Source organism: Schistocerca gregaria, chromosome 7 (assembly GCF_023897955.1).
Source record: "Schistocerca gregaria isolate iqSchGreg1 chromosome 7, iqSchGreg1.2, whole genome shotgun sequence".
NCBI lineage: Eukaryota > Metazoa > Arthropoda > Insecta > Orthoptera > Acrididae > Schistocerca > Schistocerca gregaria.
Window position 1 is genome coordinate 38,980,271 of NC_064926.1, and position 16,691 is coordinate 38,996,961.

A 16,691-nucleotide genomic window follows, 5' to 3' on the forward strand; every position below is an offset into this window, starting at 1 on the left:
ATTGGCGTTACTCCTCAGAGTAGCGTCAATTGTGACTCTTTTATTTTTTTTTCCATTACATGCTTTACAGATTTGTTTATTACATTAGCATCTGATATGTTATATTTTTCATTTTCACTTAGTAAAGTCAAATTCATTAAACACACAATAATACAATTACATTATACATGCCTAACATTCAGTTATGTCAAAAGCATTTGCATTAAAATCAAAAGACACTTTCATTGATACATACATTCACATTTCAATTAGAATTACATTTCAAATACAGTTACATTTCAATTACACATTTCAAATACAATTACATTTCAATTACATATTTCAAATACAGTTACATTTCAATTACACATTTCAAATACAGTTATTTAACGTCTGTTTCTGAAAGCGACCGTATCACCTTGGTCTTTTCCACATCTTTCATAAATTACTATCTCTTCAGTTTCTTTATTACTGTGTCTTCTAGCTGAACTAGTCTCTGGGTATTGGTTCACTATGGTATTTCTTATACATACTTTTCCACAACAATCACTGTCTTCAAAATATTTCCATATACTTTTAAAACAGTCTTTACAACATTTACAGTTTTTACAGCAGCATGTTATTATGATTAGAATAACTATTGATATGGCTACATACGTAGTTATGGAGTAATGTGTGAAGTACCTGGAGTACTTCATTTCCTCCTCTTGTCTCTCTACCATCTTCTGGACATCATCCAGTCTTTTTCCTGCGACTTTCAAGTCGTCTAACTGTGTTATTACCTGGTCCAATGGCAAATCTAATGCTAACGTTGAGACATTCCTTTTTTCCTTGTTTACCACGCAACAATCGAATTCTAGATTGATCTGCGGAACTATGTCTTTCTTCGTCACATTACTCTGAATCACTCTATCTGTTTGTATGAACACTCTAGTGCCATACCCCTCACATTTACTGTAAAAACTAATTTTTCCTACCCCTTTTATTACTAGGTCCTTTGGTGGTTCCCTTCCACACAATACTGTTAAGCCTTCTTCCTTCGGTGCTACATATAGCCATTCGTTACTGTTTAGATGAGTCCAAAGGCTCTGATTCAGTGCGACTATTTTTCGCACACAATCTTCCGGAATTTCTCTTACCGGTTGCAACAATTTGGCTTCGCACTCTTCGTGGTCGAATGTTGACAGCAAGGCGAATGCTTGTTTGCACAGTCTCCTATTTTTACTTAGCTCCTTGCATTTTAGTTCCTCCGCAGAAAGTTTCGCGTACTGCCTTTTGGATTCATCTATTAGTAAGAATTCTTTCTCTGGCTGTATGTACACATATTTACCTTTCATGTTTGGAATTTCTTTTGGTAGTGGGAGTACTCTATACAAATTGAAATTGTTATTATTTATTAATGGAATATTAATTACATATCCTAGTATGCTACCCGAGATGTAAACATCTAAATCAATTATTCTTAACAATAGATAACCTGAGGACTCCGTAAGAGGAACAGGAAACTTTACATCATTTAGTTCTTCCCGTATTAAACTTAGGTATTTTACAATTTGGACTGGATTAATTATATGAGGCTGTAGTATTCCCTTCTGAGCATTTACAATGGCATTTATCATTTGTTCGTATTCCTCTTCGATCTGACCAAACACTGCCGATAGTTGTAATACTTGCTCTGTTACTGTGGCGAAGGACGCTACACGTTTAAACCCTATATCGGTTTCCTTCACGTATTCCTTCATGAATCGTTCTAGTCTTTGCATACCTGTCTTCAGAACGTGCTCATTTGACTCTAGTGTATATACCGTCCTGTTTACTCCCGCCAATGTGGCTCTTACCACTGCCACCTGTTCCTTTGTTAGCCTCAACAACCCTTCTGAGTTTTTCTCCATAGCGTCTATTCTTTCCTTATAGTATGCTGCATCTGCTTCGTCCAACGTCCCGAACAGTATTTTACTTACCTGCCCGACGAAGTTGAATACTCCTCTCTTCCTTCTGGTCTCGTGTTTCGTTAGCTGCTGTACTAAAAGTTGCAATCCTGTGATTTTTTCCACATGATGGGTTACTTGTTGGTCTAGTACCCTGCATTCTATTAATCCTACATTTAATTGTGTTAGTGTTTCTCGGCACCTTTGTACCGCTGCCCTACCATACCTCTCTGCATTCTGAAACCTTTCTGTTATTATATCTAGATTTACGTATGTGACTATTCTCCATGTGGTACTGTATATTTCTACCTGTCCTCTATTATCGTAATATAGTCCTGATGAACTCGGAAATGGCGTCACTTGGTACTCATTTGTTGCATGCTCTGATGCAGTGATGTAGTATGCTGTTATCACTATGACGAATTTCACGACCTGCCACTTGAGTGCCATACCTGAAATTTAAAAGAATTGTTTCAGCCTGTTGGCATGTACTTTTGTTTCCTTATTTCTTTTAACTTTTATTACTGCGTTAGGACCTTCCACTTTTACTACTTCAAATGGACCTCTCCATTGTGAATCTAATTTCCGAGATCTACCCCGTCTCACCGACTCATCGTGCAGTAATACTTTATCTCCTACCTTGAAGGTTTTTGGATTTTGTTTCATGTCATACTGTTCCTTACTGATTTTCTTACTTCTTATAATCGAGTCTCTGGCCACTCTGTGGGCTTCCTGCATTCTCGCTCTTAGTTTATTTACATACATTTCATAATTGTAACTTACCTGCTGTGTTTCTTGCTGCAGTACTCCTGGTATGTTAACCTTTCTTCCGTACAGTAATTCAAATGGTGTGTATCCTGTGCTGCTGTGTGGTGTAGTGTTGAACACAAAAATTGCATACGGTACCCATTTGTCCCAAGAACTTTGATCTCCTGTTACAAAGTGTCTGAGATACTCTACAATAGTTCTATGACTTCTTTCTAGTGCACCATTTGATTCAGGGTGGTACGCTGTAGTATTTATACGCTTTACCTTCAACAATTTACATACACTTTTAAATACATCACTCAGAAAGTTAGACCCTTGATCTGTTAATAATACTGATGGAATTCCATACCTTAATACTACGTTTTCCACAAATGCCTCAGCTACTGTTTCGGCATCTTGTTTGTCAATTGGGATTGCTAAGGTAAATTTATTCAGATCGTCTTGGAATGTTAACATGTACCTTTTTCCTGTATTAGATACATCTAGTGGACCCACTATATCCATCGCACACTTTCCGAATACTGTTTCTGCTGTGTCTGTAATTTCTAAGGGCATCCTAGTTTTCATTTGCGTGTTTTTATTCTTTTGACACGATGGGCATTTCCTAATGTAATTTTCAATGTCACGCTTCATTCCGCGCCACTGCTTGTATGCTTTAATTCTTTCGAGTGTCCTGTGCATTCCTTGGTGACCTCCCAAGGGATTGTCATGCATTTCCTTTAGTATATTTTCTTTTTCTTCGGGACTAATTTCCTCACCACTATCCGTTTCCTGTTCTATTTCACTCGACACTTGTGCTTGCCGCACGTTTACGGAACTTTCTTCCCCATTTGCTTTTGCTGCCGAGATCTCTGTCTCCACCTTCTGCTTCGCATCTATCTCTTCCTTCCCTTCATGCCTTATTCTACTCAGCGCATCCGCATTACTATTTATCTTTCCTGGCTTGTATATTACTTCATAATCATACTCCTCGAGTTTCAGTCTCCACTTCAGGAGTCTCGAACTCGGATCTTTGACACTAAATATCCACGTTAGTGGCTTATGGTCTGTCACTACAGTGAACTTTCTGCCATATACAAATAGTCTGAACTGTTTTACTGCGTAAACTATAGCCAACAACTCTTTTTCCGTTGTGCTATAATTTAGTTCGGCTTTGTTCAATGCTCTGGATGCATATGCGATGGGCAAGTCTTCGCCAATCTTCTTACCTTGCGATAACACTGCACCCATGGCTGCGTTACTCGCATCCGTTGTAATGATGAACGGTTTCGTAAAGTCAGGGTTTATTAATTTCTCTTTTAGTTCTTCGAACGCATTGTTCTGACGTTCGCTCCATCGGTACTCCACTCCCTTTTTTAAGAGCTCATGGAGAGGTTTCGCAATCTTGCTGAAGTTAGCAATGAAACGGCGGTAGTAACCTATCAATCCGAGAAACCCTTTTAGTTCCTTAGTTGTCTTTGGCTGTGGGAAGAACTTCACCTTCTCCACCTTCGCCATATCTGGTGATATTCCTTTGTCAGTGATGCAATGACCTAGGAAGATTACTTCCTTCCTCAGGAATTCACACTTGTCTGGTTGCAGCTTCAAATTGTGCTCTCGCAACCTGTCAAATATTTCCCGGAGCTTTTCGTTATGCTCCTGCAGGTTTTTCCCATAGCATACAATGTCGTCTAGATATACAAAGCATTTCACTCCTTGTAAACCTGCCAAGACTGTATTCATCAGTCTCTGAAAACATCCTGGGGCTCCCTTCAGTCCCATCGGCATTCGTTTGTATTCGTAATGCTGATAGTTTGAGCTAAATGCCGTTTTCTCTCTGTCCTTCTCGTCCGTCAATATTTGATGGTACCCGCTTGCGAGGTCAAGCGTCGAGAAGTACTTAGCTTGCCCTAACTGATCCAGTATCTCGGAGATATTCGGTAGTGGAAATGCATCGCCTACAGTGATATCATTTAATCGTCTGTAGTCCACTACGATTCTCCATTTCTGTTTGCCACTAGCGTCTAGCTTCTTTGGAACTAACAGTAACGGTGCGTTCCAAGCGCTCTTACTCTCGACAATTATGTTATCTCTTAACATCTGCTCTATTTGCTCCCTTAGCACTTCCTTTTGCGCTTCCGGGATCCTGTACGGTCTAGCGTTTACTACCTTTCCCGCGTGTTCCGGTGCAATCGGTATTCTGTGCTTCACTGCGGAAGTATAGGATAGGTTGTCCCCTGGTAGATGAAATACATCTCCGTATTCCGCGCAAACCTCTGCTAGAGCGCTTTTCTCTTCAGAGTTCAAATGATCCATTCTTATTGCCTTCGCAACACACTAGTACGACTTTCTGTCTTTCCTATGACTTTAGTACAACATTTTACTTCGCGTATTTTCCCTACTTTTTCTAATTCTTCCGTTATTAACCTGACGTTTCCTAACTGCACTCTGTCTTCTGACAAGTTTAATGCACTTACTATGAATTTCCCATTTCGCACTTTTACTAACGCTTCAGGTACATGTACCCCTTGTGCAATCTCCTGCCTAGGAATAATCATTTCCTTTTCGATTCCCCTTTTTTACCTTTTTACATTTCCTTCCACCTTTAATAACATTATTTTTTCCTCTCGGGGCCCTATTTCCCCGCCTACTTCTGAATCTTGTTCGTTCTCATGTCCCTTTGGCTCTTCCTCTACTACTAAGGGTATATCTCGCGCTTTTAGTCTCACTATTTTACCTGCATAGTCTAACTTAACTCTATGCTCTGTCAAGAAATTTCTGCCTATCAGTCCGTCGTACGGAATATCTAATCCTCTCCCGTACACGTGAAATTTTTGCCCTACTTGCTCAGAACCGTCCACACTTAAGTGTACCTGTACCGTACCTATTGTGCTGACGGCCTCACTGGTTACACCTTTTAGCCGAAGCCTTTCCGCTTCATTAATTGCAAGTGTACTATTTATCGGAATACTCGTTCTCTTGAGCAGACACAACTGTGCTCCAGTGTCTATTAGCAACTTCAAATATCTTTTTAATTCTATGCAGTATAAAACCAAAACGTCATTTTCTGTTGCACAGTCGATTACCCTAACTGAGGGTTTACCTATCGCAACAAGGCCCGACTGTGCGGCCTTGCCGCCTCTTAGTTTCCCTGCACCACTTTACCGGTTTTGCTCGATACTGGCACCCTGCCTTTTCTCCATGCGTGCCAGGGCCCTGCGTGACAATCTTTCGCGTAATGTCCCGGCCGCTTACACTTGAAACAAGCAACGTCTTTTACCCTCGTACACGGAACTCCACAGTTCCCTGGTAGATTACATTGTGGACATCTCCACTCTCGTAACCCTCCATCAGCTTCCCTATGATTTCCTCTAAAGTCTCTTGTATCTATCGGCTGAATTTTTCTTAATCTTACCCGGCATTCCGCGTCTGTATGTCCTGGCTTGTCGCACCCGTAACAAAAATTCGTAAACTCTTTGCCCATCATTATCCGTACTCTTCCCTCTGGCCTATTCTTTCTACACTTGCTTGCCATGTGCCCTCTCAATCCACAATTGAAACATTTCAAATCTCTAATATCTCTGGTATTCTTCACCGTTTCCTTTCCCCGGTTGAAAGTTACTCTTGGGGCTAGTCCCCGCTCTTTCATTGACAGTATTGCACTTTCTTCTTGCAATGCTAGTTCCACGGCCGCTGCTAGCGTGATTTCATCGCCTCTACTTCTTACTATCGTCTGTATTCTATCATTGCTTAACCCTTGTATAAAGCATGCTCTTCCTAGTGAATCAACCAGTTCTATTGCGCCCTTTAAGTTCTCCCTAGCCGTAACTCTGCTTACTGCTTCCCTGAAATCCCTTTGCATTTCATCTATTCGGCTTGCCCATGTCGCAATTGGCTCTCCTTGTCCCTGTCTCGATTGAAATATCTTGCACGCGTAGTAGTCAATGGTACGCGTACTCGCATAATTTTCCTCTAGAACATGTTTTACTTCCTGCCATGTCCCCGTGCGTTCCCTTACTTGCAGCCTCGATCTGGCCTCTCCGGTTATTTTGGCTTTAACAAACTTCAGTAACGTTTCGTGTTCCTCCGGTTTCACAAGTTCAAATGCAGCGTCTACATTTTCAATAAACTCCCTAAGATCTCTCTTATTTCCTTCGAACACTTTTGGAACTATACACAAGGCTTCTTTCACTGATATCTTACCGCTACTGGAGGATGACGGAACTTCGTTAGTTTGGGCCATCTTACCAACTTAACTATGTTAGCACTTTACAATACAAGATACAAAATTCTTAATATAATTTTATATGTACCGCTTCTCTTGTGGTGCGCCGTCTGTTCCGCTGATCCGCGTTGTCCCGCGTTGTGCCGCGCTGCTCCGCGCTGTCTCTGTGCTCTCTATGCCCGCGCTGTTCCGCGCTGCCGCGATGCGTCGGCCGCCGCTCTGCTGGGCTGTGCCGACCCCGTCGCTCGCCTCGGCTGCCGCTGCTACGGCTGCTGCCGCTGCTCGGCCCGGACCCCCGGTCTCGAACGCTGGCTGCTTAGGCACCTCTGTGCCTCGTCGCTCCGCGTCGTGCTGCCGCTATCCTGCGTTGCCCTGCACCCGCGAGTACTTCTCTGGACTCTGTCGTAGTGGGGCTACTAATGCTGAAAGTTGCGAGTCGCCACAACTTCCTGCTAATTGCCACAGTCGCTGTAGCAAAATCTACTGGCTCCTATCTCCTTTTTGCCTATATGCCTTTGTGGTACCCCACACCTGGCACCAAAACTTTTATTTATGTCGCGTCCCAAGCGTGGGTTTTGCGAGGGATTGAGCGACACGGTTCGTAAACGGGAATTAGCCAGTTGACCTAATTGAGAGGGAGACTTTTGATCTGGCTAAGATGTTAAATTCCCTGGTGTGAAGGTACAAGGCTAGGATGTTGGTAGAAGTAAACTCGTATGGACGTTATAAAAGTTCTAATTTATTCATAAAGAATACAGATCACCCTAACTGCGTAGTGATTGTACCTACAGAATAGCCAAGCCCATTACAGAGACGGTGACTGACTTCCACCGTTCTGGCTGCCTGATAGAACTTTCCAGCACTTTGCTGCCCACACTAGCACCCTACGTCAGAGTCCCGCGGTCGCTGCCTAAACGCTCATCGGCGACTATCTCCAACTGTCTGCCTGCAGCCCGCCCTCAGCCCAAGTCGGCTGCTACTCACGCTGACTACCGTCGCTGCCTAAACCCGAGAGAGAGAGAGATCCCCGGAGCGGCGTGCCTCCGAGTTTTGTTAGCTCTTCCCCTTCGACCCCGCCAGCGCTTGGCATGACGTAGCGTCGAGTGCAACTTTTCCTTATTAGGGATTGTTTTAGTATTAACTTCAGTACTTTTCTTCAGAAGCTGGGTGGCGGGGTAGAGGGGCCTCTCCCTATATGGTCACGCACTGCGTCCTGAGCCCTTCATTGGCTCCTCATGACGTAGTGCGGTCCCCACCTAGGGCCCTCTTTCTTTCTCTCTCCGCTCCCAGACTTCTCCCTCTAGCCAAGAGTGTTGATACTGTAAGTTATTGCTTATTAAGGGACCTGCCCAGAGCGCCCTTTTTATCTTAATAGCTGAGTCTGCTTCCTTGCTTATCACGCGCAGCTGCCTGGCCGCTTGGACCGCCGCCTCGGCTATCTGGCTGCGTCGTTATCTTTTGTGACCCCTCTGACACGCCTGGCGTCCCCTGTTAACTCTATCTCCCCGTATGATTTCTGGTGTATCGTCTGAGAACAACTGCATTTAGACTTGGCTTTTCTGCGGTTACAACAGTGTTCTTCTCCGACGAGAATATCCGGAACTGCCTATTTTTAAATATGCTGTTTTCAATTTTAATAGATGACAAAGAAGTTTTCTGAGTGAATGACTCAGATTAAGGCAAATATCGTTCATCACTATCGATTCCTACCGTTTTGTATTTGTGACGCTTTCTTTTTTCTGGACTAATGTCACGATGTCGATTTCTAACAGAGAATTCCCGTACGTCTTGACTACGATCCTTTACACTATCATTTGGAACGCAGCCAAAACGACTTGAATTCTCATTATCCTTAGGTATTTCGTTGATTACTTTGTGTTGATAACACGAAATTCCGATTTTTGTTGTAAATGTCCTCAGCAATATATACGTTTGAAATCGTTTGACTGGTTGAAGTTAGTTTAAGTTCAGTAGTCTCACTTTCTCGCTTTTTTATCTCCTCCGATGTTTCGTCGATCCATACGGACATTTCTTTTCCCCACTGCCTAGATTTGTTAAGTAGAAACGAATCAACGTTTTGTTTAGTGTTTAACTCCATTTGATTCATTTTTTCAGACAATTCCGATACCTGCTGTGCTACAGAGTCTTGATTGTAGTGAACTTTTTCTTCTAGTGCTTGTACAGCACATTGATCTGTCTGTACTTTTTCGAGTTTCTGATTATATCTGAGATCACAAGCTTTCTGTAACTCTAACATTTCCTGCTTAAAGTTTTTATTCTCTTCTTCCCTTTCCTGTTCTTTCTTTCTAAAATATTCTTCTCTTTCTAACTCTTTCTGTTTTACAAATTCACACGTATTAGCTTTAAACATCCTATCTCTTTCTGCTTGACGTGAACCACGTTCTTCCATCTTAGATATGAAATCCAACAACGTATTCATACCAAACTGTTGCGTGGAAGAAGCATTAGCCAACCCTGAAATTTCTCTTTGACCATTAATTATTGTTACTTGAGCCTCCACGACATCCGGAATTTTTTCTATCTCTTCTTCGGATGTCGTGAGCACTTTCTGTTCGTCCATTTTTTCTCTTGCTCATTCTTTGTGTCAAGAGAAGGAATGTTTTCTACATTTTTAACTCATTTCCTCTACCGATTCTTCTCTGATTTCAGATTCATCTCTATCGTGATCTAATTTACACTTCCTGGTTCTCTTTGACCTTCTGAAAATTATTATTCTCTAATTAAGTTTACTAAACCCTACTACACAGTAAATACTCTGTTGTCTTTAAGGTCGTGCACAATAATACACAAATACACAAATAATGGTACAAGGATTTCGGTGTTGCACTACAGAGAATAAACTTTCGACTAGTACTCACTAACCTGAGTGGTTCAGTTCTTTAATGATTATTGTTTTATTGTGTGGAGGCGATGGATGCGCAGCCAGCTTTGGCACCAACAGCGCCCTCCCCCCCTCCCCAGTCTTCACGGCGCCGGAAGCCGTCGTTCTCCGAAGTCTGTGAGTCGTCGCAACTCGGTCAGCACTGCGTCCTCTGACGTCGACTCGAAGTCCTGCGCAAATGTGGCGCCTACGCCTTTCTTGCTACTTGAATTCCTATATTCTTAATCTCAGGGTCCGCGCTTCCTGTTTGAGCCAAGCGTTGTGGGCTCCAATTTTTATGTTACTTGGTGATTCGAGCCCCACGTTTTGGGCGCTAATTTTTATGTAAGTTCTCCTCTTAAAATACATTGGAAATGTTCGTTGATGATATTCGTTCTCCGGCCAACTAGCGGTAATATTGTCTGATGTGGAACATTACATAAAAAAATCTGTCCTACCGCATGTATTCACGCCGAGTGCGTATCAATGATACCGACGAGTTCAAATAATTACATGCCCCCCGACGTGTACGAGCACAGCTACCCGTACTTACACACCAATGGCTATCCTTGTACTAAGAATGGCTACAGTCCATGTACGGCAATAGTTACTCCCTTGAAGTTTTCAGTTTAGGTAAGCTTAATAGTTCGAGTCGGTACAATAACTGTCCAACGCGGCAAAGAATATTTTGCATGCTGCGCTCTGTGATTAATCTATGTCGTCGCACAATTAAATATTTCATAAACACACAATATTAAATGGGTTGAAAGAAATGTCACACAGTAAATCCACTTAATGCTGGTTTATTTTATACTATTCACGTCCTATTATTGTATTAAGGAAGAAACTTTCCCCTAAGCTGGGTGGAATTAGTTACGTTTCCGTTAAAGAGTTTGTAACAAGATCCACATTCCATTTGATACTTTGACGAAACTTCAATACTTTCTCACATTTCAATACGAATGTTCACTTTCTATGTTGGTAAATTGCTAACAGTCTATTACTTTGAGGTAAAGTTCAGTCTTCCCTGTATGATAATCAATTTAAGACAAGTTCGGATCTTTTCCTCCCTTTGCTTTACGCAATGATATATTCAGGGTTGCTGATTTACCCATTTCAAGTTTAATGATTCGTAGCAGATCGGAAAATTTCCAGAAATGCACAGAAAACAGTATCGTCCCGCCTACATACAAGAGCATACGTTCAGATACGACCTGGTCCAACATTTTTTCTTCTGTATCACTCAGTGTCCTCAAAGAGTACTCACAAGGAGTATTCTTTGAGTGCACTCGTTCTATTCCGTGATCTATAAGTACACTACTTTGCGACCTAATATTATTTTAATTTTAAACTAATGGATTCTATTTCTTTTCTTTATGTTATTAATACTTTTAGTCACTTTATACTGTATTTCTTTTCTATATATACTTGCTACTATTCAAGTGATGCTATTCCATAGGGACTTGAAATTCGGTTCTTGAATTCTGGAACATTTATTGGGTTTCGCGTACTATTTTACACTACTGGCCATTAAAATTGCTACACCACGAAGATGACGTGATAAAGACGCGAAATTTAACCAAGAGGGAGAAGATGCTATGATATGCAAATGATTAGCTTTTCAGAGAATTCACACAATGTTGGCGCCGTTGGCGACACCTACAACGTGCTGACACGAGGAAAGTTTCCAACCTATTTCTCATACACGAACAGCAGTTGACCGGCGTTGCATGGTGAAACGTTGTTGTGGTGCCTCGTGTAAGGAGGAGAAATGCGTACCATCACGTTTCCGACTTTGATAAAGGTCGGATTGTTGCCTATCGCGATTGCGGTTTATCGTATCGCGACATTGCTGCTCGCGTTGGTCGAGATCCAATGACTGTTAGCAGAATATGGAATCGGTGGGTTCAGTAGAGTAATACGGACCGCCGTGTTGGATCCCCCGTATCACTAGCAGTCGAGATGACAGGCATCTTATCCGCATGGCTGTAACGGATCGTGCAGCCCCGTCTCTATCCCTGAGTTAACAGAGTGGGACGTTTGCAGGAGAACAACCATCTGCACGAACAGTTCGACGACGTTTGCAGCAGCATGGACTATCAGCTCGGAGACCACGGCTGCGGTTACCCTTGACGCTGCATCACAGACAGGAACGCCTGCGATGGTGTACTCAACGACGAACGTGGGTGCACGAATAGCAAAACGTCATTTTTTCGGATGAATCCAGGTTCTGTTTACAGCATCATGATGGTCGAATTCGTGTTTGGCCACATCGCAGTGAATGCACATTGGAAGCGTGTATTCGTTATCGCCATACTGGCGTATCACTCGGCGTTGGTTACACGTCTCGGTCACCTCTTGTTCGGATTGACGGCACTTTGAACAGTGGACGTTACATTTCAGGTGTGTTACGACCTGTGGCTCTACCCTTCATTCGATCCCTGCGAAACCCTACATTTCAGCAGGCTAATGCACGACCGTATGTTGCAGGTCCTGTACGGGCCTTTCTGGATACAGAAAATGTTCGAATGCTGCCCTGGCAAGCACATTCTCCAAATCTCTCACCAATTGAAAACATCTGGTCAATGGTGGCCGAGCAACTGGCTCGTCACAATACGCCAGTCACTACTCATATGAACTGTGGTATCGTGTTGAAGGTGCATGGGTAGCTGTACCTGTACACGCCATCCAAGCTCTGTTTGGCTCAATGCCCAGGCGTATCAAGGCCGTTTTTACGGCTAGATTTGGTTGTTCTGGGTACTGATTACTCAGGATCTATGCACCCAAATTGTGTGAAAATGTAGTCACATGTCAGTTCTAGTATAATATATTTGTGCAATGAATACCGGTTTATCATCTGCATTTCTTCTCGGTGTAGTAATTTTAAAGGCCAGTAGCGTATATTTGCAATTTTGAGTCCTAAGGAAGCGGCGTTACAACGTTACCAATATCCTAAGATGCGTTGCACAAGTAACTTTTTACCATTCCCATTTGTATACTGATTGCAATTTTCCAGTATTGTAACAATGAACCTGTGCCTGCCACCGACCTGACCAACGAATCATCCTATGTGATCATATTATGCTATATTTCTACCAACTATTACACTCAGATGTTTGTATTAACTGAATGATTACAATGATGAATCGCTGACGTTGTAAGTATGTGATTCTACGTTTCTTTCGATTTGTTAAGTGCGTTGTTTATATTTCTGTATATTAATTTCCTAATCTTTGCGCAATTTTGAATTCTTATCAAGATCTGACTGGTCGTTTCCGCACATTACCCAGTATTTCATTATACACTCCTGGAAATTGAAATAAGAACACCGTGAATTCATTGTCCCAGGAAGGGGAAACTTTATTGACACATTCCTGGGGTCAGATACATCACATGATCACACTGACAGAACCACAGGTACATAGACACATGCAACAGAGCATGCACAATGTCGGCTCTAGTACAGTGTATATCCACCTTTCGCAGCAATGCAGGCTGCTATTCTCCCATGGAGACGATCGTAGAGATGCTGGATGTAGTCCTGTGGAACGGCTTGCCATGCCATTTCCACCTGGCGCCTCAGTTGGACCAGCGTTCGTGCTGGACGTGCAGACCGCGTGAGACGACGCTTCATCCAGTCCCAAACATGTTCAATGGGGGACAGATCCGGAGATCTTGCTGGCCAGGGTAGTTGACATACACCTTCTAGAGCACGTTGGGTGGCACGGGATACATGCGGACGTGCATTGTCCTGTTGGAACAGCAAGTTCCCTTGCCGGTCTAGGAATGGTAGAACGATGGGTTCGATGACGGTTTGGATGTACCGTGCACTATTCAGTGTCCCCTCGACGATCACCAGAGGTGTACGGCCAGTTTAGGAGATCGCTCCCCACACCATGATGCCGGGTGTTGGCCCTGTGTGCGTCGGCCGTATGCAGTCCTGATTGTGGCGCTCACCTGCACGGCGCCAAACACGCATACGACCATCATTGGCACCAAGACAGAAGCGACTCTCATCGCTGAAGACGACATGACTCCATTCGTCCCTCCATTCACGCCTGTCGCGACACCACTGGAGGTGGACTGCACGGTGTTGGGGCGTGAGCGGAAGACGGCCTAACGGTGTGCGGGACCGTAGCCCAGCTTCATGGAGACGGTTGCGAATGGTCCTCGCCGATACCCCAGGAGCAACAGTGTCCCTAATTTGCTGGGAAGTGGCGGTGCGGTCCCCTACGGCACTGCGTAGGATCCTACGGTCTTGGCGTGCATCCGTGCGTCGCTGCGGTCCGGTCCCAGGTCGACGGGCACGTGCACCTTCCGCCGACCACTGGCGACAACATCGATGTACTGTGGAGACCTCACGCCCCACGTGTTGAGCAATTCGGCGGTACGTCCACCCGGCCTCCCGCATGCCCACTATACGCCCTCGCTCAAAGTCCGTCAACTGCACATACAGTTCACGTCCACGCTGTCGCGGCATGCTACCAGTGTTAAAGACTGCGACGGAGCACCGTATGCCACGGCAAACTGGCTGACACTGACGGCGGCGGTGCACAAATGCTGCGCAGCTAGCGCCATTCGACGGCCAACACCGCGGTTCCTGCTGTGTCCGCTGTGCCGTGCGTGTGATCATTGCTTGTACAGCCCTCTCGCAGTGTCCGGAGCAAGTATGGTGGGTCTGACACACCGGTGTCAATGTGTTCTTTTTTCCATTTCCAGGAGTGTATATTACTGCATCATCTGCGAAACGTCCGAGGTTACTATTAACATTTTGTGCCAGGTCTTAAATATTCAACATGAACAACAAGGATTCTAACAACTCCAGAGGCACGCCTGAATTTTCTTCGACTTCTGTCGATCACTCCCTATCCGAGAAAACATGCTTTATCGCCTCTGTTATGAAATCTACGATCCATTCACGAATTTCGTTTGATACTGCATATAATCGTATACCGGGCAACCAAACAGTTAGTATAAATTTGAAAACTTAATAAACCACGGAATAATGTAGATAGAGAGGTAGAAAGTTGCTCACACGCTTGGAATGACATGGGGTTTTATTATAACTAGAAAGACAAAGTTCACAAAATGTCCGACAGATAGCGCTGGACAGCAAAACGTCAGTGACTGCGCATGACAATCGTGTATAAAAGGAGCTAAAACGAGAGAGACGACCGTACAGAACATTCTCCGGCGGTAAGTTTCTTGAATAAGTCCTTTCGATTCTGCTTTTGCGGTACCAATCGAAGCGATAGGTGTTGCAGGTGTCAGCCAGCCAGCCAGCCAGCCAGCCAGCCCGTCCTTCGACGTGCAGCGGTCCCCACGAGCAGCCAGTAGCCAGCAGCCAGCAGCGGTTCCCGGAAGCAGCGGTACCCGCCAGCAGCCCGCCAGCTCCGGTTCCCGCCAGCAGCGGTCTCGCCAGCAGCCCGCCAGCGCCGGTCCCCGCCAGCCCTGGTCGCAGCCAGCAGCCAGCGGTGGTCCTAATTGCCTCCAGCAGCAGCAGCAGAGGAGGCGTCAACACCGGCCAGCCAACCGGGTCGCCCCCACCGCCAGCGACAGCAGAGTGGGGCTTCGGCCCCCGTCTCCTTCGTTCTTCGTCGGTCTCCGTCACCTTCTACTCTGTGTCTCTCGTCGCCCTGCCCATCTCGTTTGTTTCCTTGTCTTGTCCTATGTTTTTCCTCTCACCATAATGTCAAACCCCACCAGCTCCTCTACAGCCACCACCACTGCCATTATCTACACCTCCCCCTCAGCCGCTGCCACCACTATCACATGGTGTGCCCCATCACACCCCCCTCCTGGTCCATCCCCCACTTCTCACTCTTTGTCGCCCCATCCCCTGCTCCTCCCTCACGTGCCTCCTCCGATCCCTTGCCTCCCCTCCCTCCCCCTGCTCTTTCCGTTTCTGTGGCCCCCGCCAGGGTGGTTGCCCGGAGAGGTACAGCTCATGCTCGACTCTCCCCTTCGCCCTCGTCGTCATCACCATCACCATCGCCTCCGCCGTCACCCTCACCGTCTCCGGCGCCGACTCCAGCACCGGGACCTGCCACTCCCCGCCACATTCCAGTCGTTCCCATCCCCCACACCTCCTCTGCCGCCGTCAAGCGCCTCAGTGGCACCCCTGCCTCCTCTACTCCCAAAAAGGCTCCGCCTCGTCCCCCTTCCCCAACTCATGATGACATGGATGTCTCCCTGCCTGCCCCCCCTCCTCATCCTCCTCCACCCCCTCCTACCGCTACCTCCTCTCCCATCCTGATCCCTCCTTTCTTGAAGCCTGGAACCTCACCCTCTTCCTTAACCAGAATTTTCCTGGTGCCTCCATTCCCTCCTTACTCATCTCCTTGATTCGGTGCTCATCTTCTCCCCCAGCCCTACCCTCCACATGGACCTCCTTTCCCACATCCCTGTCACCCGCTTTGGGCCTAATGCCTCCCTCACCCTGCTCCTTCCCCGACTTCCTCCCACCAACCCCAACCCCCGCGTCGCCCACCGACCCTCACCACCGTGATCACTCGGCTTAGTCCGGCGATCACGGAGGAGGAGGTGTTGGCAGAGCTCAAGGTGCATCCCCATCTGGAGGTGTGTGAGGTTTGCCGCATTCATAACTCCGCCGGCCCCACCCGCCTTATGCGGGTGTTTTCCGAACACGCCCCCTCCATCGACCGTCTCCTGAAGGAGGGTGCCCTTCTCTTTCACCGCTGCTACCCAGTTGACCCTTCCTGTTGCCCCCCCTCAATCCCTCCGCTGCCAGAGGTGCTTGCGGTATAATGCGCACCCTACATCTGAGTGCCGTGGGCCCACACCTGCCTGCACTGTAGGCAAGCCCACTTTCTCAGGCAGTGCCCCAATCTCCAGTCACCCTCTCCTGTAATACCTGTAACCTCCCTCACCCCACTTACTCCCAGAAATGTAAAGGCCGACCCCCTCCTAC